Source organism: Vicugna pacos, chromosome 6 (assembly GCF_048564905.1).
Source record: "Vicugna pacos chromosome 6, VicPac4, whole genome shotgun sequence".
In the NCBI taxonomy this organism is placed as follows: domain Eukaryota; kingdom Metazoa; phylum Chordata; class Mammalia; order Artiodactyla; family Camelidae; genus Vicugna; species Vicugna pacos.
In genome coordinates this window covers 46,599,706-46,627,230 of record NC_132992.1, presented here as the reverse complement: position 1 = coordinate 46,627,230, position 27,525 = coordinate 46,599,706, and the positions used below count along the sequence as shown (strand labels likewise).

The following is a 27,525-nucleotide window of genomic DNA, read 5'->3' as shown; positions in this document are numbered from 1 at the left end:
GTGGTTGCCTATATTCCTTTGGTAACTGTAAGTTTAAAAAACTAAAGCTCTAATCTGTTCTTAGAAACAGTGATCAGTACACATATGTAAACTAAAAAAATGTGCAGTATATTGTATATATGTACTTACATGCAATGTATATGTGCAGTCAAACTATAATAATTCTACCTAATAAAACTGAAAAAGGAAAAAAATAAATAAATAAAAATTAACTAAAAAAATTTTTTTAAAAAGACAGCTCGTGGTGAATAGTTGAATTTTAATAGTTCACAGGCTAAATGAGAATATAAAAGAGTCAGGATAGTAGCCCAGACATACAAGACAGTCCAACTCGTGCCACCCTTCATACACACAGAGCGTGGGCTAAGACCCTGATCTAGATAGGATCCCGCTTTACATGTCCCCAGAGCACACTGGGCTTCCTGTGTCACAGCAGGTAAAGCAACTCTTACTTCCTTAATGCTGATACCAGCATCAGGCATGTAACTGGCACTCAACAAACTGAATCCATGAATTCCTGAGAATGTTTCTCCTTGCTGCTCTGCACATTCAATAAGGGCAACGCTCTTATTTCCCTTGGTTGCTGCTGACTCTATAGATCTTACCACTAGTTTTAGTACAGGTAGAATGTTGGCAATACAAATGTGTGAATGAAGGAATCAATGCGTTGAAGATGTAGCAACTGACAACAGAGAAAGAGAACTGTCTTGTTTTATCCACTCTAGTAAATGGTTTCACTGATGCCTTGGTGAGGAAAAAGTGAGATATTGTTAAGAAGAAGTGAGAGCTAAAAAGGAAATTAAAATTATAGTCAAGATTCAGGAATTAAGAGTTGAGAGACCAGACAGGCTTCACCCTTGACAGGACAGTCCTGCATAGTTCATAGATCTTTTTTTGCAACATATATTAACTCAGCAACTTTGAAATAAGTAATTAGTTAAGTATCACTGAAACCTAGAGTGCTAAATACTGAGAAGATATTAAATTTCTTATCTGTAATAAGTAAAATTCATCCCTATCATACAATACTCACAATCATCAACAGCATAAACAGAACTTTTAGGTATATTTCTCTCTCAAAAGGGGAAAAATGTATGTGATTTCAAGTGATATACAAAGGGACTCAATCTAGTATTCTTTATTCAAGTCTCTGAAATTACAAGGTTGTTTAAAGCAGAAAAAAGTGTTACTACAAGGCAATACTAATCACTTATATAATTAACTCCATTCCACTCTCTCTCCACTTAGCACTAGTACAGATGGTCAGAGAGATCAGCACAGAGACAGTTATGTCTTTGACCATGTTGACTTCTTTATTATCGCCTTTGCATTATAAATACACTGCAATACAAATATATTTATAATATTTCATTTATAAAAATTAGGATATCATGAAGTCAATGAAAATGATGTTGAATAACTGCTGGGATCAAAAGCTTAGCTCCTTAAAATGACAACCTGACAGAATGAAACCCGGGATAAATGAAACATATCTGCAAGACGCTTCAAAATAAATTACTTTATGTGTCTAAAAGATTAAGAAAGACCCTTGGGAAAATAATTTTTTTAAAAGCCTTCATTTGTTTGTCATATAGTTTTCTTCTGCTTTTCTTTTCGTTTTGTTCCCCCTCCAAAAATTAACCTCTTGGAAGTGGGGAATGGAGAATGATTGCTAATGGGTATGGGTTTTCCTTGGGAGGAGATAAAATAGTTCCAGAATTAGATAGCAGTGATCATTGCACAAACTTGTGATTACACTAAAAAACACTAAATCGTACATGTTAGAAGGGTGACTTATATGATATGTGAACTATATCGCAATTAAAAAGTAGAAAATAAATTTCTAAAAATTTCACTTCCTTAGGGTTCTGCTGTGAGAGTTAAATGTGAAGTAAAAACTAGCCATTTATGCTACTGATCAACATTATTTGAAAATGTGCAGAGGAACTGATAAGAATTGAGTGTTTCTTTTACTCTAGGAATATGCAGAGTTATAATTACATTTTTGTTAAATATGAGGTAAAATGGTTTTCAAAAGTTTAGCTACATTCTTCTGTTGGTGTGGAATTTAGTGGTAATTTTTATTTCCATTTTCAATTTTCTAGACTGGTTACCTAGCAGGGCCTCCTGTCTCCTATTGTTTTGTTTTGTCTTATTTTGTTTGCTTAATAAATCGGAGTAAATTAGAAAATTGTTTGTTTTCAAATTACATTGAAATTCTAGTTAAAAAAAAAGTTGATTTTTTTTTTAATTTAATGATCCAAACATTAATCTAAACGGCAAACACTGTACTGGTATCTGATGCAAAGAAGCACAAAACACTCAAAATTTCTATCCCCAGAAACATGAAGCTATGAACTCAAATAGAGCCCAGAGTAAAATACCCTATACTGTGGAAGTCAAAGTTTCCTACTATTTTAGATTACATGAAATGTTTAGGTTTTATAGCTACATTCCCCCCCAAAAAACTATAATATAAGGTAGAGCTGAAACTCTGAATCAATTGTTTTTGGCATTTCATACAGTTAGTGAAATTGCCACTAAGAACCAGACATACAGCTTGTTTTACACGGTGCAAGCAACATTCTGGATAAGCTGGTGGTTAAGTTTCTGCAACTCATCACTTGAAAATAAATTTGTATTATCATTGATGTTTTTGTTGACATATAAACATTCAACAGTATAATGTTTTGCGCAGAGTGGCATTTCATCATTTAGAGATATTCATTTTTAATTTTATTTGCCCTGTAAGAATAATGGCTATTAAAACCTTATATTTAAGTTTTTTTAATTATATATTGTTACACATTTATGGTAAAAAGTTTCAAACACCATTAAAGGACAAAACTGATAACCGTTTGACCATCCTACCCATGGGAAACTACCATCTACATTTGGTGTGTAGTATTCTTCCAAAGAATGTAAATACATATATGTGCATTTATTTGCATCAGCACATGTGTAAGTATTTTTACATATATATATATATATATATATATATATATATATATATATACACACACACACACACATCTTCATATGTGCAGGTGTATTTTAAACATATATACATCTGCATACATGTATTTATATTCTTCATATATATACAAAGAGGATAACATCATAGCCACAATAATTTCCACTCTTATATAAACATGTATTTTGGACAGCTTTCTTTATCAACAAGTATAGATCTATTTCATTTATTTGAAGAGCAGCACAATATTCTGTTAAGAAACCTGCTCACTACTGATGAATACTTAGGTTGTATATATAGTTTTTGTAAAATATGTTTTTGCCGTTACAAATCATATTGCAATAAACTTTCTTGTAATATATATTTCTGTGTAACTGTATCTCTGCGATAAATTTCAAGGCCATATCTTGATCCTTTTTAACTTTCAACAATGTTGGACTATAATACAGAAAAGCACTCTATAATTGTCCTATCCTCTCTGATTCATAAATGTACCTCTAAATATCCATCACTTAGTCATGATAAAGATAAGAAAGCAATTTGTGTCTTAGAAAAAAGATGAATGAAAATACTAGCAAAAAGCATATCCTTCGAGCTGTTTCATTAAAAATTAAACTGGCAACTGATTAGCCTACAATTAAGATCTTTTATGTGCAATTAGCCAATTTTTTAAGAACTAAGATCAAGAAAAAGGAAAAAAGAATCAGAAGGGGCATTCATTTTGATTCAAACAAAAGAACCAAAAAATTGGAAAGAAAAAAATTACAAGTCTTTTCTTTCTGTGTGTGATTGGTGAGAGAACTGATATAAAAAGATGCCATGATTCAGTTACTTCTTTGTTTTTGCTTTGTTGTTGTAGTTGTTGTTCCTTTAGTTAAACTCTGTACACCAATTAAGGTTCCCAGCAGTGACACAGAGTAACAGTATTTCATAATTCAACCATTGCTTAATCAAAATGTCACTTTAGTCTGTCACTCGTTACACTTCAAAAAGCTCAGGGTTACCTCAATTAAAAGTGAATCCTTACACACTTTGCAGATTTGGTGCTGAATCATACAACGGATGCTCTGCTTGGACTGAAAAAGACAGGGAAGAGAGTGCTATTTTTAATCTCTCTTGCTATAGTCTATTTTTGTTGATAACCTTCCAGCTCAATGTTTTTCCCCTCTGTAGAGCCATCTGAAGAGGTTGCAAATGACATGATGCTAACATTACACTATATCCTCCTTGTTGACGATTATGAACAGTCTACTGGTGATTTTAATTGAATAATAGTAATTCCACTACAGGACTAATTGCAATAAATCTAACCAGACATTCAAATTTTAACCCATATTGACTGATTAAAAGTGCAATGTCTTGGACTGTACTTAAAAGACTCAACATTCTAAAGTGTGCCTAGCTAGTAAAATATATGGATTATATGCTACTCATACTGAAGGAAGGGGTAGAAGTTATTTCAAACTCTGGATAGCTGAAACCAAGATATTTGACATTAAAATACCTTACATATAGAGGCCAGGAACCACTTCCTTCTTGGTAACTCACAAACTTATTGTTATATATGTAATTGATTAAACTAGTTACATTACACTAGAGGAAACCAGAACACATGCTAACCACACTGCATTATTTTCTTCAGAGGTTGCCTGTCACCAACTTCCTTCTGATGAAGAATGCAAAACTGTGATTTCACTATAATTGGTAAATTTTAGAGGACTCTAACCAAAAGTTGACCAAGAAAAGAATGTTTTCATCTCCACTATGCTAAAGTAAGCTAAAATGAAGGCAACTATCCAACTGTTTTTTTAATTGACATATAGCTGATTTCAGACAGAGAAAGACAAATATTATATGATATCACTTATATGGAGAATCTAACAAATGACATAAATGAACTTATTTACAAAACAGAAGCAGACTCAGATATATTCAACTTTTAAAGAATGAGTGATAACTTAAGAGGCTTGCCTGCTGCAATTAAAATATAATAGAAATATGAGTAGATACTGTCTATGGTCATCAATTAAAGCTAAAGAGTCAGGACTACATTCTTTTTATTTCTTAATGAGTTTTATGACAAAAACACTGAAGATTGGTTATTGAAACCACTTATGAATATATGCATGTTCCTATATGACTGAAGTATTGTGCTGTACACCAGAAATGGACACAACACTGTAAGCTGACTATACTTCAATAAAAATATATTTCAACATTTTTTTAAAACCACTTAGAGGGTGCAGACACAAATAACTAACTGTGTTAAATTAGAGTTTCCTACAAAACATAGCTCTGTTTGATTACTTTTCTGATGTGCCACTGAATAGGAATTCAAACACACAGAAATGTTTGAAAATCTCCACTGGTATTAATTTGAGCCGTTTTATTCATCAAACGGAAGTTTCTTTATTAATGACTGTAGGAATGCTGTGGTCCGGAGGGAACCATGATGAGCCTTGAGGGAGACGGAAGGCTGAGCTCTGAGAGCTGAGCTGATCTTGTGCTGAAGCAGAGGCTCTCAAACTGACCCAGCTCAGCCCACACCAGGTCATTATTCCTTCCTTCAACTGAAATCATACTGGAAAGTCAACACAAAATGATGGTTTACCCCAGTTAAAACTGAGTTAATTATTATCACCTATAACCTTAATATTAAATTATAGTAGAAAGAGAAAAAGGAAGTGATGGAGACTTAGTACTATCAGCAAGAGAGTATGGGTAAATCATAATGGAGAATGCTACCCTTTAGAGGGCTGAGAAACAGATGATGAAAATAAATGTGAAAGCTACAATTATTCAGCATTAGTATGATAGCTGTTTGAGGCTTTATTTTTAAATTATATTTAGATTCATTCATTATCATTTCCTCCTTTATAATTTTACTACGCTTTATTTCAAAATAAAAGATGATTATTTTTCCACAACCATTGAGTTTAGAATTTATTTGCAATTATTTTTAGTGTGATAACTGCAAACAGCACAATATATAGCATGCATATTAAAGATTCTGAATTTGAATAAATAAATCAGCTTATGTGGATATGTGTGTGTATACACAAATAACCTCTAACTGTTCTGTTATAGTAAGATGAAGCTTGTCTTATGCAAATACTACAAGTGTTATTTAACTTCTCAATGATAAATAAACAGATGAAATTTTCTTTGGAGCTAAATTCTATTAGTCCCACTCATTTCAAAGATTTTACAGTAAGACTGTGGCTTGACCACTTTCGATCTGTCTCCCAAAAGTAACAAAACTTGCTAAGAAATCTTAAAGCAGTGAAGGGGAGCAGAATTTGTCACCCCCAAATATGCCTTTTTTGGCAGAAATAAAATTTTAGGCTTGTTATTTTAAGAAACAGCAGACACACGAAAAGCTCTAAATACCTAGAAGTTACTCTTTTGTAAGAGACATTTTACATTTATAAAGGAAATATTCACTTGTAAGGGTGTCTCCCTCTCTGTACCAGAAAGAGGCGGATGACTAAATCTCTAGAAAGATCAATGGAGAAGGTGCCAACTTGAATCTGCCTAACAACCATCCCCTTATTTACTGTGCTTTGCTTGATAATCTCCCATAATTGGCTCCCCTTCCCCTCCAAAATCTTTTGTCTTTAGCTGAAGATTACATTTAAGGTGATGTCTTGGGCCATTTAGGGACATTTGAGGAGTTACTTGTTTTCTTCCATGTATATAGGAGGTACACATTATGAAATTTCTGGGGTCTTTTTCTCGTTAATCTGTCTTTTTATTATGGAGTGGGGGAGGGGATCTCAGCCAAGAATCTAGAAAAGTAAAGGGAAAATTATTTTTTTCCCCCCAGCATGAAAGACTGACCATTAAAGCAAAATATTAAAATTTCACTAAAGCTGTATGGGCTTTTGAATTTTACATGGGGGATCAGAGAGGGGTTTTTCATGGAAAGTAATTCTGAAAGAAAGGTAAGGAGGGAAGGATGGAAGGAGGAACAGAGGACGGGAGGAAGGAAGAAGGAAATGAACCACACAGAGATTTGACTCCCTCTAACCAAGTTCCAAGTTCAGAGATATTAACAGGGCAGTAACCAAACAACTAGGGATGAAAAAGAACCAATTAAAGGACCTTTGTTCAGATTATCAAGAAGCAGTTCTTCAATCCTCCTCCTTCCCACCTTCTCCCCTCTCTCTTCTTTCTTACCTACCTCCACTTCCACCCCTCCCTCTTTCTTTGTCTTTTCCCCTCTGCCTTTGAACTTCAATTTCATAGTGTGATGATATGAAGCTAGAGTGATCCACCCTTCCAAATCTGAGAAAGGATTTAACAGGGAGAAAATAGAGCCAAAAGTTGGATCCCAGTCTTTCAACTAGCTCAACCCTGAATCAAGCTATACCTGAAGTTAACCTTGCTTAAGGCTATTGGTTGAATGAACCACAAAAATTCCCTTGATGCTTGAGTCAATTTGTGTTGGATTTTCCATTTGCAGCTAAATGAGTACCAAATGACACAACCCTGTTTTCCAGCCTTAACTCAAGGTTCTGAAACCAAAAATCTTCAGCTGTAGAATGCTAATTATACAACCTGAACTTCAACGAGCTTAGGATCATCATATCACCCTGTTTGTCCCACTCTTGTACACATTATTCACCTGCATGTCTCACCTCTTTGGATTGCTATATAGTCAATATGTGATTTCAACTTACAGTGGCAAGTCATTATCATCAAATTGATACTGATAGCACCAGTTCAGCAAGAATGAGTACTAACTTCATTCACACACAACTCACATGGATTCTCTCCATCCAAGAAACACTGAATCCCATAAAACTTACCACCCGACAGAGGAAAATTTTGTACTATGTGCTTTGAATTGGTTTGAGAGAGTTGATACTTCTCATTCCCAATATAGCTAGTATTTTATAGAGTGAATATGTGAACATTCTAAAGATTTTCCCAAGACAGAGAAAATCTTTAGAATGACATCACACTGTATTTTGAGGGCTGCTTTTTAAAAATATTTCAAAAACGGTGATTATTTTCTTGTTCGTGGATCCCCAAATATTCAAACATTAACACTAAAATGTAAACACCAATAAAAATGAAATTAGTTTCTATTCATAAAAATAGACTTTAGTGCTGTAAAGCCACATCCCCAAACACATATTTATTAACTAATGTACATATCAATATTCAAACAACACCTCTTGAGTGTACATTTTGTACTAAGTGTGATTTCACTGAAATTCCTTATTTTCTTTTAACAATGCCTTTGAATCTGTTTCCTTTCTTAATATAGGTACTTTAGAGACAATAATTTATTCCCTGTTATCAACTGTAATGCTACAAACATCATCTCAAATTGAAGAAACTTTCCTCAACATCACTGGAAAATTTTGGTCATCTATTGCACACATCAATTTGCACATTTATTTTGATCTCGATAAAACAAGAAGTGCTACAGTCATATACTCATATGACTACTTAGAGAAATACTTTAATTTTCAACTAAGAAAAATACATTCGAGGAAGTATTAGAACTATTGAAAAAGTTATCAGGAATTTAAAAATGTTCTAGGCACAAATTAGTGTAGAACCATAAATTTTCCCAATCAGTAAAAAAAAGAAAGTTACTAATTTTCTTCTGAATTCATTGAACATGTGCTCCATAAGAAGAGCAAATGAACTTACTTACAAAACAGAAATAGACTCACAGACATAGAAAACAAATTTACGGTTGCCAGAGGAGAAGGAGGGAGGGATAAATTGGGAGTATGGGATTAACAGATACACACTACCATATATAGAATAGATAAACAACAAGGACTTACTGTATAGCACAGGGAACTATATTCAATATCTTGTAAGAAACTATAATGGAAAAGAATTGAAAAAATATAGATATATACATACATATATGTATAACCAAATCACTTTGCTATACACCTGAAACTAACACAATATTGTAAATCAACTATACATTAATTTAAAAAAAAGAAAAAGAAAAGCAGATAGGCCACAAAGCCACTGTTACACAAATGGGCCCCTTTCAAGATACTTCAGCTAATCTGGGGCTTGTAATTTTCTATTTTGTCCTTCAAAAGATCCCCCAAATTGTATAATTTAGAACTCTGAACAGCCAGGATTTGTCCTGCCAATTAGAGAAGTAGTAAAATAATGATCATCTTCAGTTTTCCTAATCATATTCTAAAAACCATGCACTATTTGGATTGTTTCTCTTGAAATATCATTTCAGCTAGCTTAACAAAACTTAGTTATTCTAGATTTGTGTGAAAGTTTGCTTTCTTTGTTAATTTAAAAAAAAAAAAAACTTCCGCATTTGTTTGGAAAGGAAAATATTGTCCCAGTACTGTCTTAGAAGATTTCTTCAATCTGAGGCATCAACAAAGTAAAGTTGAGAGAGGTTTCCAAGCTGACAATTACTGAAGCCAAATATTCCACTCTGTCATATACATTATAAGGACATGTATTTTGCCAGTGCTGTTTGAGCATTCCATTATCTGCCAGTCAATGTGCAAAGTGCTAGGAATGCATTATCTCACTTCCTCCTCACAACAGGCCTTGGGACCTCAACATTAGCTCCAGTTTACAGATGAGGAAATTGATACTACTATGAGAAGGAAATCAACTTTAATGTATGTATATTGCAGTATGCAGCCAACAGAATAGGTACCCGGTTATTTTAGAATTCGCTAGTAGAAATTTCAAATGATCAGCACAACATATATTACCTATCTTATATTAAACTTCAAAATCACAGTACAAAATGGCAGAAATAAATTATAAATAAAATATTTCATACTCCATATATTCTAGGGAGACTTTCAAATCTATAACACCTTTGTAGAAAATGCTGAGGTGAATGTGACACGCATTCCCACGCACCCCCTCACAAATGTATCTCTTTTACTGAAAATAAAAACACTGAATTTGACTTTATTCATTTTGTAATTACGTATTTTTTGCAAATAAATAGTAATTGGAGAGCTATAAAACCATTATAATTGTACTGCCCCATGGCCTACACTCTGTACCTTATTATATCTGTAACAATATGTCAAATTCCTGTAGAGTAATTGGACACATAAATGAGAACACTATTATATAAAATGAGGTGTGTATGAAGTTCCAGAATAAAGTAATTGTGCGATCGAGATCTAATTTACAGAAGAAATGAATAGTAAATATGAATCACTGAAACCTAATTAGAAGGTAAAATGAAATCTTGGAGAAATGACAAAATGTCACTCTGAACCAAATCAAGCCCCAATGTAACTTGAAGAACAAAGACAAATTGTCCCTTGGGCTTGAGGTGACTGGCATGATCCCTAGCATAAGAGGACAACCCTTTCAGAGAAACTTTTCTAAGTCAGTGAAAAGTGGCTATAGGAGAAAACAGGAAATCAAAATTAAGTCTCATGTATGCTCAGCCATGTTAGGAAACATCTGAGGAAAAAGCAATTTAAGGAAACTTAAGGCATTTGAGGGATCAGCAAATACTTCCAAAGGCTTAAGGAAAAAAATATACCCTTCTTCAAAAATCCATGAATCCAGGGATGGAGAGGCAGCGTGCCTGAATATGGTAGATATTTAACAAATATATGTTGGAAGTATTAAAAAAGAAAAAAGGAGGCAGGGTTGTTTTCCAAAATTGGCATAGTGGCCGGCTATGTCCCATTACCCAATGTGGGGTGTTGGTTCTCGGTTACCTATTCCTACCCCAGAACTGAGTGGCCTAAAGTGACAACCATTTCATCTGTTCATGATTTCTGGGCCATCAGTTGATCTGGTTCTTCTGCTGTTCTCACCTGGGTCACTCATGCGACTATAATTACCTGAAAGCTCAATGGTGTCTAGATGGTGTAAGGTGATGTCATTCACATGTCTTGCCACTGGTGCTAGTGTCACTTGGGCCACTTGTCTGCAGCAGGGAATCCAAGCTTCTGTGCATAATATTCACATTTCTCCAGGAGGGCAAGACTGAAGGATGCACGGCCTCTGGAGGATTAGGCTTGGAAGTTACACCACATTACTTCTGTCACAACTACTGTTCCAAGCAAGAGGCAAGAAAAGCCCAGACTCAAGGGGAAGGCAGACAGACGTGTACTCTTGATGGAAAGACCTGCAAGGGATTTGTGGCTACTTTGAATTCACCAAATGACATAAGACAGTAAATCATGGATGGGAACAGACCACAGGGCTTTATCTAGAAATGGTCTGTTCTGCCAACAGATATATCTAGAATTAAGTGCCAGATTCTGGTTACTGTCAGGCCAAATAACAGCCATGAAATAGCAGTATAGAAATCTGGATACAAGGTGAGGAAATGAGTCTGTTATTTGACTTTTTTCTGGCCCTGTCCCAAAGGGAGGAGGTAACTAGGGGTGAAGCCTGAAGCACTCATTAAGGACTGTGACAGCAGTCTGCAGACAGAGGCCAGTGACCTGGAGAGCACAGTTAGACAAATGCAAAAGTTCTCATGATAAACAGAGTGATCTCCACTTTCCTTCCAATCCTAACATTGACAGAATTTTCCGATTCTTCTGTACTAGGAAAAGTACTAAAGGGAACAATTATTTATTCATTGCTTAGATACACCAGCCAGTTTATAATGGCTTGCAAGTCTCTTTTGAAGATGGGAATTGGGAACAAGAGAGAGTAAAATCACCCCAAATCACAGTCTCATTTAGCAAAAAATAATCTGTATATGCTAATATCTGAGACTCGGGATAAAACACTTTCTTTTCAATATAAACAGCTACAGAATCCCTTAATGGATAACCATAAAGTCTTTCCTAAACTTTCCACATATGAAATACGGCAATTCATAGAGTGTCATGGAGGGAAAAGAAATTAAGAATAAGATGCATATTCAGAAGATAGCCATCCTCCTTGAAGGGGGTTAAAAACACTTTTATATAATAATAAACAAAAAACAGGTATAAGAGGTAGGAGAAATGGGAAATCTCCTAGAAATATCAGATACAGCATATTCTTTGGAATCAGAAATATGTGTATTTGAATTCTAGCCCAATTGTCTATTAGTCATATAATCATGGACAAATAAATTAACTGCCCTCAGCCTCAAGTTGCTGCTCTAAAAGAATGTATACAACCATGCCTAAGCTGAAGGGTTACTGCATGGATTAAAGGAAAGTCAAACCCAACAGTGCCTGACACAGACTACGGTCTCAGGAAATGATGACGATGATCTTAAGCACCATCATCATCGTCATCATCATCTAATGATATATTATGTGAGATACATTAGCATCTTTCAGTGCTTTCCACAAAGTGCCGGGAGGAAAGTTCATGTGCTTTCCTCAACAGAGGAGGTCTTTGAATTTTAGTCATCTTCAGGCTCTATTGTACAATCTTGTCATTTTGTTATTAAATTTCCATCAGTCAGTTAAAAAGAAAAACAAGCCCACTGGAAAAAAGTTGGTGATCTGAGAGCAAAGAAAAAAATTGTTTTTAATCATGCATAGAAGATAGACGGGGTAGAAAAGAAGTTGAAGAAAATTTAGCATTGGTATAAACTGCCTTAAACATGTCATGAATTGTTCCCTAAGGGCTTTCTGCAATCACTAACATATAAAATGAGGGCCTGAAGTCACTAAGAAAAGGTTAACTATACTTAGAATTGGGGGGTCAGTTTGAGTAATCATTAGCATTCCCATCAAAAGTAAAACTTCTGGGAAAAAAAAACATTTTCAAACATGATGCCTAAAAAGGACAATATTCAAGATTATGGACAATGTCAAGAACCAGAAAACTCGTTCTACAAGGACACCAGATGTAGTTTGACTGTCATTTCCTCCTGTATTCAAATGATTTCCTCCTTGTTGGAAATTTATGAGGTGACCTCATACGAAGGCTGGGGAAACTACCAGGAGCCTAAAGATCGATTTTTTATTCAATAATGGAGGAGGTAACACAAATTAACTTAGTAAATATTCTAGAAATCAGTATCATCTAGGGTTAAGGGTAAATTAAGAGGCAAAGATAGGAGAATGCCATCAAGTCTGACTCAGGCCTGAGGCTGCCTCTCTGAAAGAACATTTGTTCCTCACTGTAGAAGGCAGCTTCCCAGAGTGGTATCTGCTATTTTGGCTTTTGTGTCTCAAAGGAGAAATGGCTAGCAAAGTAGCAAAGCATGCATTAAATAATGAAGAAATATTCCCTAAAGGAAACAAAGGATGGACCTTGAGTCATTCTTGTGTAGCTCAGGGGGCCCGTGAGACAGCCAGCCTATCAAATTGGGGTGAGGTGGAAATCTACCTTGTCTTACTTCATTTCATTGCTTTTCCTGTATATTATGAACACCATCATTACAATTTCAGTTACTTTTTTCTCAATATTTAATGGAGAAGATTTAATTAATTGGATCCCTATGAGGAAATCATGTGATGTGAATGTTGAGAAAGCAATCTCAGGTATCTTTACTCATGCCCAGACTCAGAATGGCAAATACTTTAAATCTTGTCACCAAACTTGGATTGATGAGTTGTAGCATCTCAGAGGTACGTGTTCAAGACACATCCAGACATAAAAGGGAAGAAGGCATTGCTCAAACAGTAATATCTGGCATGAGTGCTAGATGGAGAATCACTGCATGTATTTGCTTCCTTTGGTCCAAAAGCAAGGAAGCAATGGTCCTACTCAACCCTACACTACTTGACCCACAGTGTTTGTTGGTGCTGGTAACATGGAACCTATCTCAAAGAGGGTGATGATGAAGATTTACGATAGCTAATACTTACTGAGTGTAAAAGGCTTGAAATCATAACATGAAGAAAACTGTCCCAAACCTGTTTCGATCAAGTTATGTTTAGTCACAAGTAGAGCAATCATGGGTTGGAGACCGTGAGTAACTCAGTTTAAGTATCTGAGGTACTGTCACTGGGGATCAGACTTATGGTGTGTCCCTTCTCCCATATTAAAATGAATTAGAAGCCACAGGATGCCAGATTTTTGGCTCAATCTCAAAAAGAAAATTTTTAAGACTATATAAAAATGAAATAATCTGCTTTAGGTGGAGTAATTTTGGAATCCCCGAAGGTACCCCAAGCTGAGTCAAGATGACCACAAGGCAACAACACTTTCAAGAAAATTTAAGATTGACTCAGAATAACTCAGAAATTTCATAATGTCAGACCCAGCAGGGGTAAAAATGAATTTAAATGTGAATGTCTTGGATAAGCCATGCATTCTCCAGCGTAACAGAGATCCTACATCCTACAGTTTCTTAAACCCAGCCAGACTTCCTGCTTACATCTTCTGCTTGGTCTCTGAGGACACTGGATGGCATGACCCCTGGTTTGAAAGAGCTTTAGCATTCTCTGGAATCCTGAGGGTCTTTGACCACAAGATTAAGCTTTGAAGACATTCAATTACCACTTCTTTTTCTTTTCTCCTTTACCCTCATGACAGCTAGTGATGATAATGATGATGGTGATGGTGATGATGATGATAACAACTAAGTGTCTTTTATTATTAGCTTCATTTTATAAGTGAGGACACCAAGGCTCAGAGAGGTTTAAGACGTGCTCAAGGTTACACAGGCCTGAGACGTAGGTATGTGAAATCCCAGACAAAGTACATGCTTTAACCACTGTGCAATAATACTGTTGTCCACAAAACACAGTTACAATTTCCTGACTTTTTCTGTCTCCCCTATTACAAAGCATAGAATATTAAAACAGAATTTTAAAAATCACTTATTTTCAAGCTTATGCATTTGTTTATATCTTTCATGTTACTAAGAAAGTAAGTTTCTTGAGGTGAGGATCCAATGTCTTGTTATATATGTTGTCAAAGTGCCTGACATTTGAACAGTCAATATAAGGCAAATATCCTACACAATTCCCATAAGCAACCCCTAATTTTCAACTTAAAGGTAGGCACATTTCTATTAAATGAGGCATTTCAATTTGAAATATCTGTGAATATTGGTGATATCATGATACTTATTCATCTGTATAGAGTAAAGCAAATGTCCTACTCAATACAGTGCTCAACTGTGCCATATAAATTAGATGCATTTAATGCTGCTATACAAATGCCTTAGCACTAATAAAACAAGCACACATAAATAACTTAATAACCTAATTTTTACATCATGGGAAAAAAATAACAAAAAGAACTAATTACTAAGAAAATACCACAGCTTTTACTTCCACAGAAGATATAAGCAAGTTAGTTTTTAACGGTTACAGAGTTGATATGGTTCCACTAGTAAATCACTTTAATGCAAACGTCCCATATCGTTGGAAGTGTTACTGCTAAGATTCATGAAAAACCTACTTGGAAACAGGAAATGAGAAGTCAACATAGGTAAGGGAATCCAGAGGGCAACGCAGCAATGGCCTTTTAAGGCTCTTTTCCTCAAAAGAGTCCCAAAGGACAAAGTGAAGAAAGAGTAAATAGCATTGTTTTGGCTTCTATCTCTTGATTAAGTGTGCTAGTTCTGAGTACATATTGAACTAGTTGGCGCTTTCTTTCACTCTTTTTCCAAGAATTCAGAAACCGCTCTCAGAGTAGAGGAAAGGATCCTATAACTTTATTCTTGTATCTTATTTCTTTTCTAGAGCTTTTTTTTTTTTTTTGCTGTAAAATCTAAAATAGATTCAACATTCAGTGGTAACTCTGCAATTGTTCTTCACAAGGATTATAATAACACCAATTTCAAAATGTTTCCTTTGAAAGTCTTTTTAAAAGCAATAAATTACATACATGCTCCCACAAATAAAAGAAGAATAGCATGAGGTTTATGATTAGACAAATTTCTTTTATAAAAAGATATATTTTCTATGAAGACTCTAACTGGCCAATTGCATTTTGCTCCCAATGTGACCAAGTTTGAAACTTAATAAACATAGGCTACCAAAGTCAATTTGTGAGAAACCTTACTGATGTGGTTTATAGTTTAAATAATAAAGCCTTTTCATGCGGATTACTTGGTATCAGTGAAATGATAGTGCATTTATATAACCATGTAATTCCTTTGTAATTTTCTATCACTTGTTAACCATCTTCATAATTAGTATTAAATTATGTCATAGGTCAGTAAAAAGCATTCTGTCAGAACAGAATCTATCAGAACACTAAGATGAAAAAGCTTAAAAATAGTATTCTTCTCTGAATTAAATTCTTATTTTTCTATCTCCTGTTAAATGAAACTGGGTTTTCATAACATACAATTTATGTTGAGAGAGCATAATAAAAATGGCACACCTCTAATCAGAATAGCTTCAATACTTATAAACATAATGCTTCTTAATTTCACTATGCACACACCATGTAATGGACAAATTATACCGCCTTAGGTTTTAAATAGTCCTCAATGACTGAAGGATGCCACAGGAATGAAAATGCTGGCTACAGAAATATAATAAGTAGTCTCACTCCCAAGGTTTACTGAACAAGGCAGAGCTGTGCACATATGTGTCAGTGGAATGATTTAGCAAAATTACCTGTTAGTCATATATCCTAGAGGGTCACAATCACATCTATTTAAAGGCCTGAATTTATACCTTTATTATTCAGTGAAACATAAAACTTAGAACCGTTTATACTATACACAAAACTCTGAAAGTAATATCAATATGTTACATTTCGGAGTAAATAGAAAATAAAAATCACTGGAATGAGTGGATAGATTAGCCAGTTAAGCCATTAGAAGGTTTCAAGTAGCTTTCTTCTTCCAACCTCAAAATTGGCAAAAATACTGATCAGCAATCTTATTTGTAGTAAATTTCCCTTAACATAACTCAATAGTTATGATATAGAACTATGACATCGTAGTTTTTTGTAGAAGCAGGAACATTGCTGGATATCTGCAAGCATTTCATCCCAACCACCTAACAACACAACAACAGTATCAGCAGAAAGCAAGCTCCTAATTTCACCAGCTAGGAAACTCAGCAAAACTACGAAGTCTAAAGTGCTTCAAGCAGCAGGAGGAACAGAACATCGGTTTAAATGGACAAAAGGGAACTGATGGTCATTCATGAAAAGATGAAAGTCAGTTATAACATATGATGGTCATTTAAAAGCCAGAGTCACAACCAGACATTGCTTTAACCCCAAGAACAGACTGAATGACAAATGAGACAAAAATACTGGAGGAGGGGATAAGGGTGGGGAAATTTTCCAAGTGACCACAGCTCTTACTTTCTCCTCTTAAGAAAAGAGGAAAGAAAATCACCTCTGGCTGGTATCCATCAGAGAGATACCTTGAAGAACCCCTCCCAAAACACAAAAGCACCGCAATCTCATATTTCAAACATAAGGTGTGTGTGTGTCATATATACATCACATGTTAGAGGGAGGAAAAGTGGTATGAGAAGCACAGAAGCCTGGTTGCTGCTCAAGGTCATTCTCCTCTTGAAAAGAGAAAATGAAAAAAATGACCAAAAGAAATGGTTGGGGGACAGGAGTTAAATGACAACTTCTGTCCACCTGCATGTATGCTCATATTTGTCCTCATGGGGAGTCCTGACTTTCCTATTATTCTTTCCCTCTTAGTGAGCATAAGAGGGCTTACAAGGAAGGAAGATTTTGCTAGGAAATTTTCTGTCAATATTGTTGGTTTTAATCTGAGTGGATCAGGCCAGTTCTATGTACAATGCTGACCACTGGCAGTGGACTCAGATCTCCAAATTGGTGTGCACCTGTTTCTCCAGACAAGGGAGACGAGAAGGGAGGCAGAAAGCTCCATTTTTAAGGAACTTCTTTACATGAAACTCTGTGCTAGGAGATCTGTTTGGTTATGACATTTCACCTGTCCAGTCTGCACCAATGAATGGCATTTTTAAACATGAATCACCCCACAGTCTAAGTGTGGGCTTCTGAGCGTGTGGTATCTAGTTAATGTACTGGTTTTAAACTTTCTTGCAGATAAGGGCAGAAGGACAAGACTTAACCTGCAAAGGACTGAATCCTTAATGAGAAAAGGCCAGAGTGAAATGAAGTGAAAGGGAGATGGAGAAAAACACATTATTTTCCAAGTACTAATATTCTCCACTAGCATTCCGTCTTTCTTCCGCACCCTATGAATAGCTATGCCTTATTTGCTAACAAATAGTATGAGTATGATATAGTTTCTGTTGTAATATTCTGGAGAAATCTGGGGGACAAAGAGGTGTCCTTGTCATGTTTTGAGTACACACAAATCAGTTCTCTGTCTAGGATTTTCTAAGTGATAGGAGAAATACAAATAAATTCACTAACAGAGAAAAAGAAAAAAGATGAAAGAAAAGCAAAATCCTCACCTAATTCCTCCCCAGTTCCCAGTTATGTTTAGTTTTTATGCAGGCAGTATCCTTTTCTTTCTGGGCTTAGGAGGGGCGGGGTAGGGGTGGGGGAACCTGCTTTTCTGTTAAAGTCGGGTTATCCTCAGCATCCTTTCTTGGTTCTCCCTAGGGCTCCAAGTTGCAGAGCAAATCTGTCCAAAGAGTGGCCCTCAACTCCTTACGGTTTACTGGGGATTGCGGGAGAGGGGTTAGTCTTTCCAGTGGCGTTTCAAGTAGAGATACAACAGGAGTAGAAATGACCTGATTAAATCCAGTAAAGCACCAGGGGAGAAAAGTGAGGAACAAATGGAAATCTAGGGAAAATACATTTAGTTTCTGGTTCTGAACGCCGAGAAATCGTGCAGTATCTGAATATCAAGGCACTTTTGCAGCCAGCTTTCATTCTGTGGACTTGAATATTCATTTACGAAGAAGGGGGAGGGGCTGCCGGCGCAGGAAGTCGGGCGGGATCTCGCTGCCCTCCACGCGTGTCTCTCCACCTCCTTCTTCTCAAGTCCAGGCGGCCACCTCGGCCACGATGCGCCTGCTGTCTGCCAGGGGGCCGGCTGAGTTCTCCCGCCCCGCCCCAAGAAAGTGTCAGCGCGGGCCTGGCAGCTGCAGTGGCGGAGCCCAGCCCCCAAGCCCGCTGCAAATGTGGCCTTGTAGCACCACCAGCCTGCGAGGGCTGCAGCAGCAGCCGAGCCCCATCTCCAGAGGAGTCGGGGACACCGACGCTCGGGGACAGTGAGAGCAGCTAGCTAGTGACCAGCTGGTAGTCTGCAAATGCCATCATATGGAGATCTACAAAAAACGCAGCGAGCGGAGGAAAAGAAGGCAGGGCCCCTCCACTTTCTAAGCAGCTTGAGCAAAGAGAAACCCCACGAGCAGCCCCAGTCACCGGATCCCGGAGCAGGGCGCCGTGCGCTCCGCTGGCCGAATCCTCCGCTGGGTGCAGCTAGCAGGCAGCTCCCGAAGGCGGGAGACAAACGAGCACTCCTCAGCTGAATTATTCAGACTGCCTTCACTGTCGAATAAAACATTGATGAGACTACTTTGGAAGTGCTCTATCTTGTTAATCCTAATGCCCTCGAGAAGGGAGTGAAATTTTCTGTAGGGGACGCAGCGGTGATGGGAAAAGGAAATGAGAGAAATAAGGTGCGAGGATAAGGGGCTTTGGAAGTTCGCTAAATTTGTTCTGCCTCAGCCGGCCATGGGAATCTCCATTTTAACAGATCAGACCCAAATATTAATTAGGCACACGCAAATCCACCCTACTCCTTGAAATAAAGGCACTGGCAAGAATTTTCAAAATACACATTATATAGAGACGAACAAACAAAAACAACAAAAAATGCAGAACAGAATAAAAACAAACTAACCACACGCATACAAGCACCCTCTCCACCACCGAGACAATACATCTGGGGACCGTGTAGGGGTGGTGGTTGTGGTTTTAGCACTGCTCCTCTAGATACAAAAATGACTTCTTTCACGGATCTATTTTGCTACATAAAAGCAAACCCTGACAGTTAAACACCGTATCTCAACACACACACACACTAGTGACAACGAATTCCCTTCCATGCAAAAAGCAAGTTCCAAGAAAACTCCATTTCAGATTAAAGTCTCCAGATGCTTAATCTATAACTACTAAAGGATGTGGCAAGCTCGTCCACAATTAAGGAAAGGAAAGTAACTTGGCACCAGAGGTACAAAAGGGTCAAAATGACCCTTGCCTGAAATGATGGGTGGAAACCAAACACCCTCTCGCACTCCTCAATCTGGGGAGGGTTGGATACCAAATGGTCCGTGGCAACCAGAGCCTGAAGGAAACCCGGGATTTTAATCTCTGGCATCTTTAGACAGGTTCAACACGCCTAGCTTTCCAAAAACACCCCTTAGGGTGGAGCGTATCCATATTTTCTTAGCTTTCACTGCTAGATTAAGTGCTCATATAAAGATTTATATTCCACCTACTGGAAATTATATTACAACATCACAGAGCGCCCTTGCATATCCAGCCCTTCCTAATGATTCCAAAACATTAATAAGTAAAGTGGCCTGCAATGCAGATAAGACACGAGAAATAAGATCAGAAGGAAACTGGGTGAGGCGGGTAGCCGTTTGCTAGTTACCTGGTGCCTCGATAGGAAAGACGGTCGTAGGAGGACTTTCTGCCCGCAGGTACAATCCCGGCAAGGTGGCTCCAGGTGGCTTTCACAGTCGTACGCGGGTCTCGCTCGTCACTTCGCTGCCCTTTGCCATAGCTCAGCACCCGCATCCTAGGGAGTCCGGAAGGCGGCTCCTGCCACTGCCGCCGCTGCCCGCAGGTCGCGCTGGGTGGGGGATCCGCGGCGATTGCCCCATGAAACCCGCGTTTCTGCACCCAGGGAGCGGGCAGAGGCAGGGCGGCCGCGCACGCACACACAGGCACACGCACTCAAACACACTCACACACTCGCACCCAGGCGCGCGCGCACTCGCATTCACACTTGCACACTCACACCCAGTAACAGCACGGGAAAGAAAAGCAAGGAGGGGACTGGTTCTTCTCACGATTGGCTTCGATGCTCACCGGACCACAGGCAGCGAAGAGAGTGGTCTGGCATAGCCGTTTGATCACGTTTCCTTCAAGTTCTCCTCCAACCCAAATCCACGTAATTTAAAGAGCTGGTGACATTTTGATGGGGAGGAGAGAGCCAGGAACGGACTGAGGAAGAGTCGAAGAGTCGGGGATTTTGTTAAGCAGTTTGAAAGGCAATCCTTGTTAACCTTGTTTGTGCAGAAACCAGCTCGAAAGGCTTAAGTTTGGGCGTCAAATTATGTGGACCAAAACGTAAATATCCTTTTGGCCAAGACAGGAAGGTCTGGATGCACAGAAACAAGACAGCTGCAAGACCCTCTGATGACCTTGTGATGTACCTGAAAGCAGGTTAATACTGGCGCTTTCCAAGCCTCCGGGTAAAGTGATCCACACAAAAGGGTCCACAGTTGAGCAGCCCTTCCGAATCCAACCGGGAAAACCGGTCTGGGCGTCCTCCGCGCTCTTCGAGAACCCGGGCATAGAGGGACACCGCTGAGTTAACACATTTGCTTCTGGGCAGTTTGATAAAAGACAGTCAAATGCATCAGATAAGCGCGCGCGCGCACACACACACACACATACACAGCTAGTAGGAGAGTGGCTTATAAAAAAAAAAAAAGCCAAGATGACTTCAAAAGGTTGAAAAGATCCAGAATATTTCCGGAAAAAGGAAGGGCCAGCAGGAAGGTTATGAAAAGCTTCCCAGATCTTTCATTCTTCCTCTCTCTTGTGAGTGTTGTGTGTGCATGTTTGTATTTCCAGGTTTCGTTGATCTGCCCCACCCCCGTCCAGTTGCGCTTTTTTCTCCTGATACAAACCGACCGTGCAAAATAGATTATATGGGTGGGTTGTGCTCACAACCCAGAGCTCCACAAAGTCTAGAATCCTAAGGGAGCAGCCAGCTGCGAAGCCATTCACATCCTCGAGGGAAGAAGGAAAAACACGCGCAAAGACACGTACACCCGCGCGCACGCACACACACAGTCTTCAGTCCGGACCGCTCTGCACACGCCGGGCCGCCTCCCTGCGCGCCACCGCACACGGCGCCCCGCCCGCTGCCCGAGGCTCCCGGGCGAGTCCGCCGCTCAGGCGCAGGGCTGGCAGCCCCGCTCCCGAGCTGCGGTTGCTGCCCGAGCGGGCCAGGGTCCCCGGCACCCCGCGCCAGCGTGTTCGGACAACGGCAGCCGCCTGGCGGGGAGGAACTGCGCCCCGTGCTGCAGCATGGAGGCGGCGGCGGGCGCGCGGCCGTGGGCCCGGCCCTCGCCGCAGTGACGGGAGGCTGCCGCGCAGCCTAGGCTCCCAGAGTCAGGCGAGACCCCTGCCGGGGCTGCCTGGCCGCCCTAGCGCCCCCGAGCCGGGCGTGTTCCGGACTGATTTACCCAGGGCTAGAGGAAAGGGCGCCAGGCGCCGGCAAATCCCCAGGCAGGCGAGGCGCGGGGGCGTTGCAGGCTGGGGGAGGGGAAAAGGCAAAAAAAACCTGGAGGATGAAGGCGAACTTCCAGAGGCGTCCCCAGCCTCTTGCGAAAGAGGCACTTGCCGACTGCCCGCTGCCCCACGGTTAGGGGATAAAGGAGTGTCACCGGGTCAGGCTGTGGCTGCAAAGGGATAAGTCATTAGCTATTATTACCCGCTGGGAATATCTGAGACGGAGGGCTGCTCACTTGGGGTCCCAGTCACCTGCCATTGGCTTCCAGTGTCTCCTTAGTGGTAGGTGGTGGTTTGCTTACTAATAAGATGGGAGCAAAAAGCTGAAAAGAACACTATTTGAGAATCAACTCAGCTCAGCATCATACATTATTGTGCTGCATTTGGCCACATTTTACTACGTCAGCGGCAGAAAGCAAGCCTAACAGTTACCACAAGCCAGACCAGGCCACTAACGTTACGGGACAGGAAAGGGGTCTGAAGCAAGAAAGATGAGGGATGCGGAGAGGGCTATCCAGGCCTCGCGGCGTGGGGGTCGGCTTCTCTCGCCCCAAATTCCAGTTTCTCTCCTCGACCCTATCACTCCCTCCCTCTCTCCAGTCCAGAAAAGGCTTCCTCCTGGGAATCCCGACTTTAATCAGCTGCTCCTATCTTCTGGCGCCAGGAAACCCGCGCTTCTGCACCCAGGGAGCGATCAGAGACAGGGCGGCCACGCAGGCACACACAGACAAACACACTGCTCTTTAACAGGTTCACCAGCACGTGGCCTTCCACTCCAGCAAGCCCCTCCCTCTCAGCTCGGATCTTGGCTGGCTCCAAACGATTTGAACCCAGAGAGGGTGGGAGAGCTGGTAGTTGCAAAGGGAAGCTGTTTAATAAGGGCCTCTTCCTGGCCTACTTGACAAAGCCACGTGTCAGTGGCCTCCTTGGATAGGACGCTCTCGAATTTTGCTACCAATCGAGCTCTCTCAGGCTCCAGCGTTGCCCTGCGGGTGCACAGACGCGCTCAGACTCGAGCACACCCACGGGCTCTCCCAAGCGCGCACACGTGCACCCACGCGTAAGCAGGACCCACACAGCTGCCTCTTTCAGAAAAGACCCCGAAGGGTGGAGTGCTAGAAGTGGTAACTGCTGGCATCTTCTACCTCTTCCTCTGCTCCTCCTCTACTCCTCCAGGGCTCCAGGTCCAACCTGGGGTTTAAGAGTCCGCGCAACTCTTCCGGCTGCTTTGTTCAGAAGGAGCGCGGCTCTGGGGCTGCAAGCCCTGAAACGCCTCCTCCCTCCGGGTCCGCTGGCGGCGCCGGGTCCAGGCTCCAGGGGGAGTTCGGACCAGCGCGGGCGGCGTCGGACGATCCAAGTTCGAGAGCTGGAATCAAACTCTCGAGGCAGGAGAACTGTGCGGCCGTACCTCAAAAAAAAAAAATAAACCAAAGGGATACCGCGGACAAATACATCAGCGGATAAATACATCAGCGGATAAATACATCAGCGGAGACCACTGCAGTCAAGGGGAGTCTCCACTAAAACTATATACGTTTCCCCTGTGCCTTTATGTCCCCCGAAGTGAAAAAGTGGGGTTTCCGAAAAGTCCAAGGCAAGAACCAGCGGCGAACTAAGTCCAGGGACTCCCCGAGAAACAAGGAGAGAGAGTGCTCCCATCTTCGTTTCTCTTTAAACTTGTCCGCTTCTGGGACTTCACTGACGGGCGGCGGCGGAGTCGCACCAGCACCGACCACAAGCAGATGCGAGCGAGCACTTCCAAATACTTTAGGACGCGGGGGTGACTCCTTTTTCCTTTAGGATTGTCCCACTTGCCACTCTTCCCTGCTGAGCTGATAGGAACCGCTAAGAAACAGGAGATAAAGGTTTGCAGTTCCCCCTGGGGACTCAAAGTATAGAGCAATGTTGAATGAGAAATCCGGAGACCTTGCATTGTTGGACTAAATAACTTTTCGTCTTCATTTTCTTTCTTTCTTTTTTTTTTTTCTCTTTTTTTCCCTAGTGCCCAGACTGAGGTGAGGAGGGACACACTTAACCAACTGAAGACCGGACTTGGGAACAGGGCAAAGTTCAAATACCTTCCTGAGTGCTTCTAAGTAAAAGAGGTGTGTGTGTGTGTGTGGGTGTGTGTGGGGTGTGTGTGTGTGTGTGTGTGTGTGTGTCTTGCATAAGATGAAATCAACGTTCTCTTAATGTAGGGAGTAGTAATTTTTAACTGTTCAGTGTTCAGTAATATTTAACTGTTCAGGCTGCAAGCCCTACCAAGCTCACAGAAAACGTCCTCTCTTTAGTTTAGCCTTTCCGTTACACCTTATACATTGTATTTGAAAGTGCTTTCCACAGTTCATCTTATCTCAAAAAAGCATGCTGGTAAAGCCCTATACCATTCTCTCTCTAGGTACAGTATATGTTAATTTCCCTCCCATACAAGCTGATTAGAGTTTGCCAACAGAAAGAAGCAAGCTTTGTTTTCCCTTTACAGTAGAAGGTGGTTAGACTTTTAAGGAGAGGCTAGGACATTCTTTCCCAAAGGATCTCAAAGTTAACAGAGGGTGATTTTTATTTTTATTTCCACCAAAGAAAAAAGGCCTCTGAGAAAAAAGGAGATGGTAATTTCTAGTTGGCCTATATAATTATTGTTGGCATTAACCAACTCTGAAATTGGTGTACTTTGAACTGTCAAAAAAATTCTTAGCTTATCCCCAAATCCAATGTTTATGCCAAGTAATTTTTAAATGTTAAGCTTCTTCCTTTCCCAGATCATTTTTCTCAGGATCTTTGGTCATACATGTTGGACTGTGTTTTCCCAGAATAATCCAGAATTTTTTTAAAAGTTGGGTTTTGCTAATTTTAAACAGTAAATGGAAATACGAATGTTTTGCAGTTAAAATGATGACTACCAAAAGGAAACCTGAGTTTCTGGTTGTATTATTATTTAACATTGTCTTCCTGAGGTAGTGAGAAAGGATGATGATTAACTCTACTTTAAAATTGCTTTTAACAATTAGTTTGCATTACCTCATGAGTTTTATTATTTCTCTGCTTTGAAATGTGTAATAAATTGTTATTTTAGTTCATTTTTTGTTTGTTGTATATTTTAAAAAGCTTGTTTAAATTGAAATTTTCTCCATCTTTTCTGGGTGATGAATTGCTATTGTGAAGAGCTTTTGATTCTTTTTCCTAACATAAAGTTCTCTGTTAATTCAAGACCAGGAAATGATGTGAAGAAACAACGGGGAAATACAAGTTTCTGAAATGAAGGAATAACATTAAAAAGAGAAACTTAGTGAAAATATAATAAATGAAATCCAACATCAAAAAATCTTTTTTAAAAAATCACTGTTAGAGTTGTGCCCTACATACTTTCAAAGTATAGAAAGAGACCTGCTTACCTTAGAAATATATTTTTGATGTTGTACCTGACAATATAGTCCAAAAGTACAAACTGTTCTCTCTTAGATCTCACCAAAAACATGATTCAGCTGGGCTCTAAACAGTTGCAGACCTCACATGTCTCTGTCACCAATAATAAACAGATTTCTCATTCATCTATTTTGGGTCTCCCCCAGATCAAATTTATTTACTATTTAACATTCTTCTGAGCTACACAAGACATTTTCCCTTTTATTTTTAAATAAAAATAAATTTTCTATTTTTGTGTGATTTTTTTAACTTGATTTGTGGAAAACATACATTTACTTTCCCTACTTCCTCTGTCTTTCTTATATTTTTTAACCTTTATGGATCATGATAACTGCATACAAGGTGATTAAGGTGTACTTCATGAGAGCTGGAACTAAGAACCCCATAAATGACTGGCTGGGAGTGGTCATTTCTTTTACTAAGAACAGTGTTTTGGGGACCTTCATTTGGAAAACACGAACATACTCATTTTAAAAAATAGTGTCATAGGCAGAAATTTTTTGAGAGTGCTCAAGGGTAAGAGGTAATATCAGAGATAAACATTGCTGGACAGGCAAAGCAATTCTTAGGCAGTGTTGCAAGTAGGAGGTAAATCTTAATATTTACTATGTATCCATCTTTCTTTTTTTTTTTGTCTTGCTTATTTGCTTACATTCTGGTGTTAACTCCTGTATTTGTCTGGTGCTTCCATTTTGTTACCAAGAAGCCCAAAGTGCAGCATCCTATGTAGGCACATCTAAGCCACAGAAGAATGGTACAATATTGTCATTTATTTTCCTCGCTTCATCAAAACCTCCGCTTAGTCATATTAGATATATCTTATGAAATTCTTAAGAGGAAAACAATAACATGATGCTAATCAAACTAAAGCGTCAGTGACTAGCACTTTACTCACTTCCACAATAGGAAGCCAACTTAATTTCTATAAAGTGGAATTTCAGGCAAAGTGTGTTACATTTAAAGGGAGCAAAAGACACCTCAGTGGTTTTTAAATTTGTATACAGGATTGAATGTTAAGTATGGTACTTTTTTATATTTTATCTTTTTGTATTTTTGAAAATGCTATTAAACAATTACTCAAATCTATTTTTTAACCTTGGAAGAAACATTCAGAAAATTTTATATTTATATATGTAGTTACTGTTTCAGGAACATTTCCACTTGATCTTGAAACTCTATTCTAAAATGAAGCCAATCATCATATAATTATCTTAAAATAAAAGTTTGTGTGACTGTTCTTATGACTTGATTTATGACTACTGGTAAGCACACCAAATCATATTAGGTGGAAGTGATGAAGTTGTTGAAAGTCTATGAACTTTTTCAAAATGCATATATTACTCCTGAGTCTACAAAACCTGATGATAAACTATATAAAAATGCAGGTGCTTTTAAGCTTTAGTTTTACAGATTCTGTTTTCTAATGTTTATTTTTTCTCTAAAATCCACCCCCCTGCCCCTGAATTTCAGTCAGGTGGCCACAAGTTGGCAGCAACGTGACACACTCACGTGGTCGAGACCAGACCACAGAGTTTGGCTTTGTTAAGAACCACCATAGATTTAGAACTAAGAATTACCTTCTATTTATTTTATGAAGGATGCCTTTCATTAAAATAATAATGCTGGATAAGTTTTATCTACATGAGAGCAGATAATTTATTTTAGAGCAGTTCTTTCTTAATGTAAATCCCTAAGGCACGATTAGGTGATTTCCTCCTAATCTCTTCGCCAGTTCTCTTCTCCTTTAATTAAGTTGAACACTGAGTTGCTTGTCGTTCCTCTGCGTGCGTTGTACACCCTAGTTGCTCTGGTCCTTTGACTCTGCG

The 27,525-nt window shown here is 39.1% G+C and overlaps 1 protein-coding gene across 3 annotated transcripts in view; it reads right to left on the bottom strand.

Annotated features, from left to right (window-relative positions):
* The window catches only part of LRFN5 (leucine rich repeat and fibronectin type III domain containing 5), a 346,581-nt gene that overhangs the window by 209,249 nt on the left and 109,807 nt on the right, over positions 1 to 27,525 (bottom strand). Inside the window, exon 1 of one of the 3 annotated variants that reach the window (XM_015235601.3) lies at positions 20,403 to 22,097. The exons of the other annotated variants lie outside the window; for them this stretch is intronic. The gene's annotated coding sequence lies outside the window, so the exon portion shown is untranslated. Of the gene's footprint in view, positions 1 to 20,402; positions 22,098 to 27,525 lie in introns of those variants that run through there. 3 annotated transcript variants of the gene reach the window in all.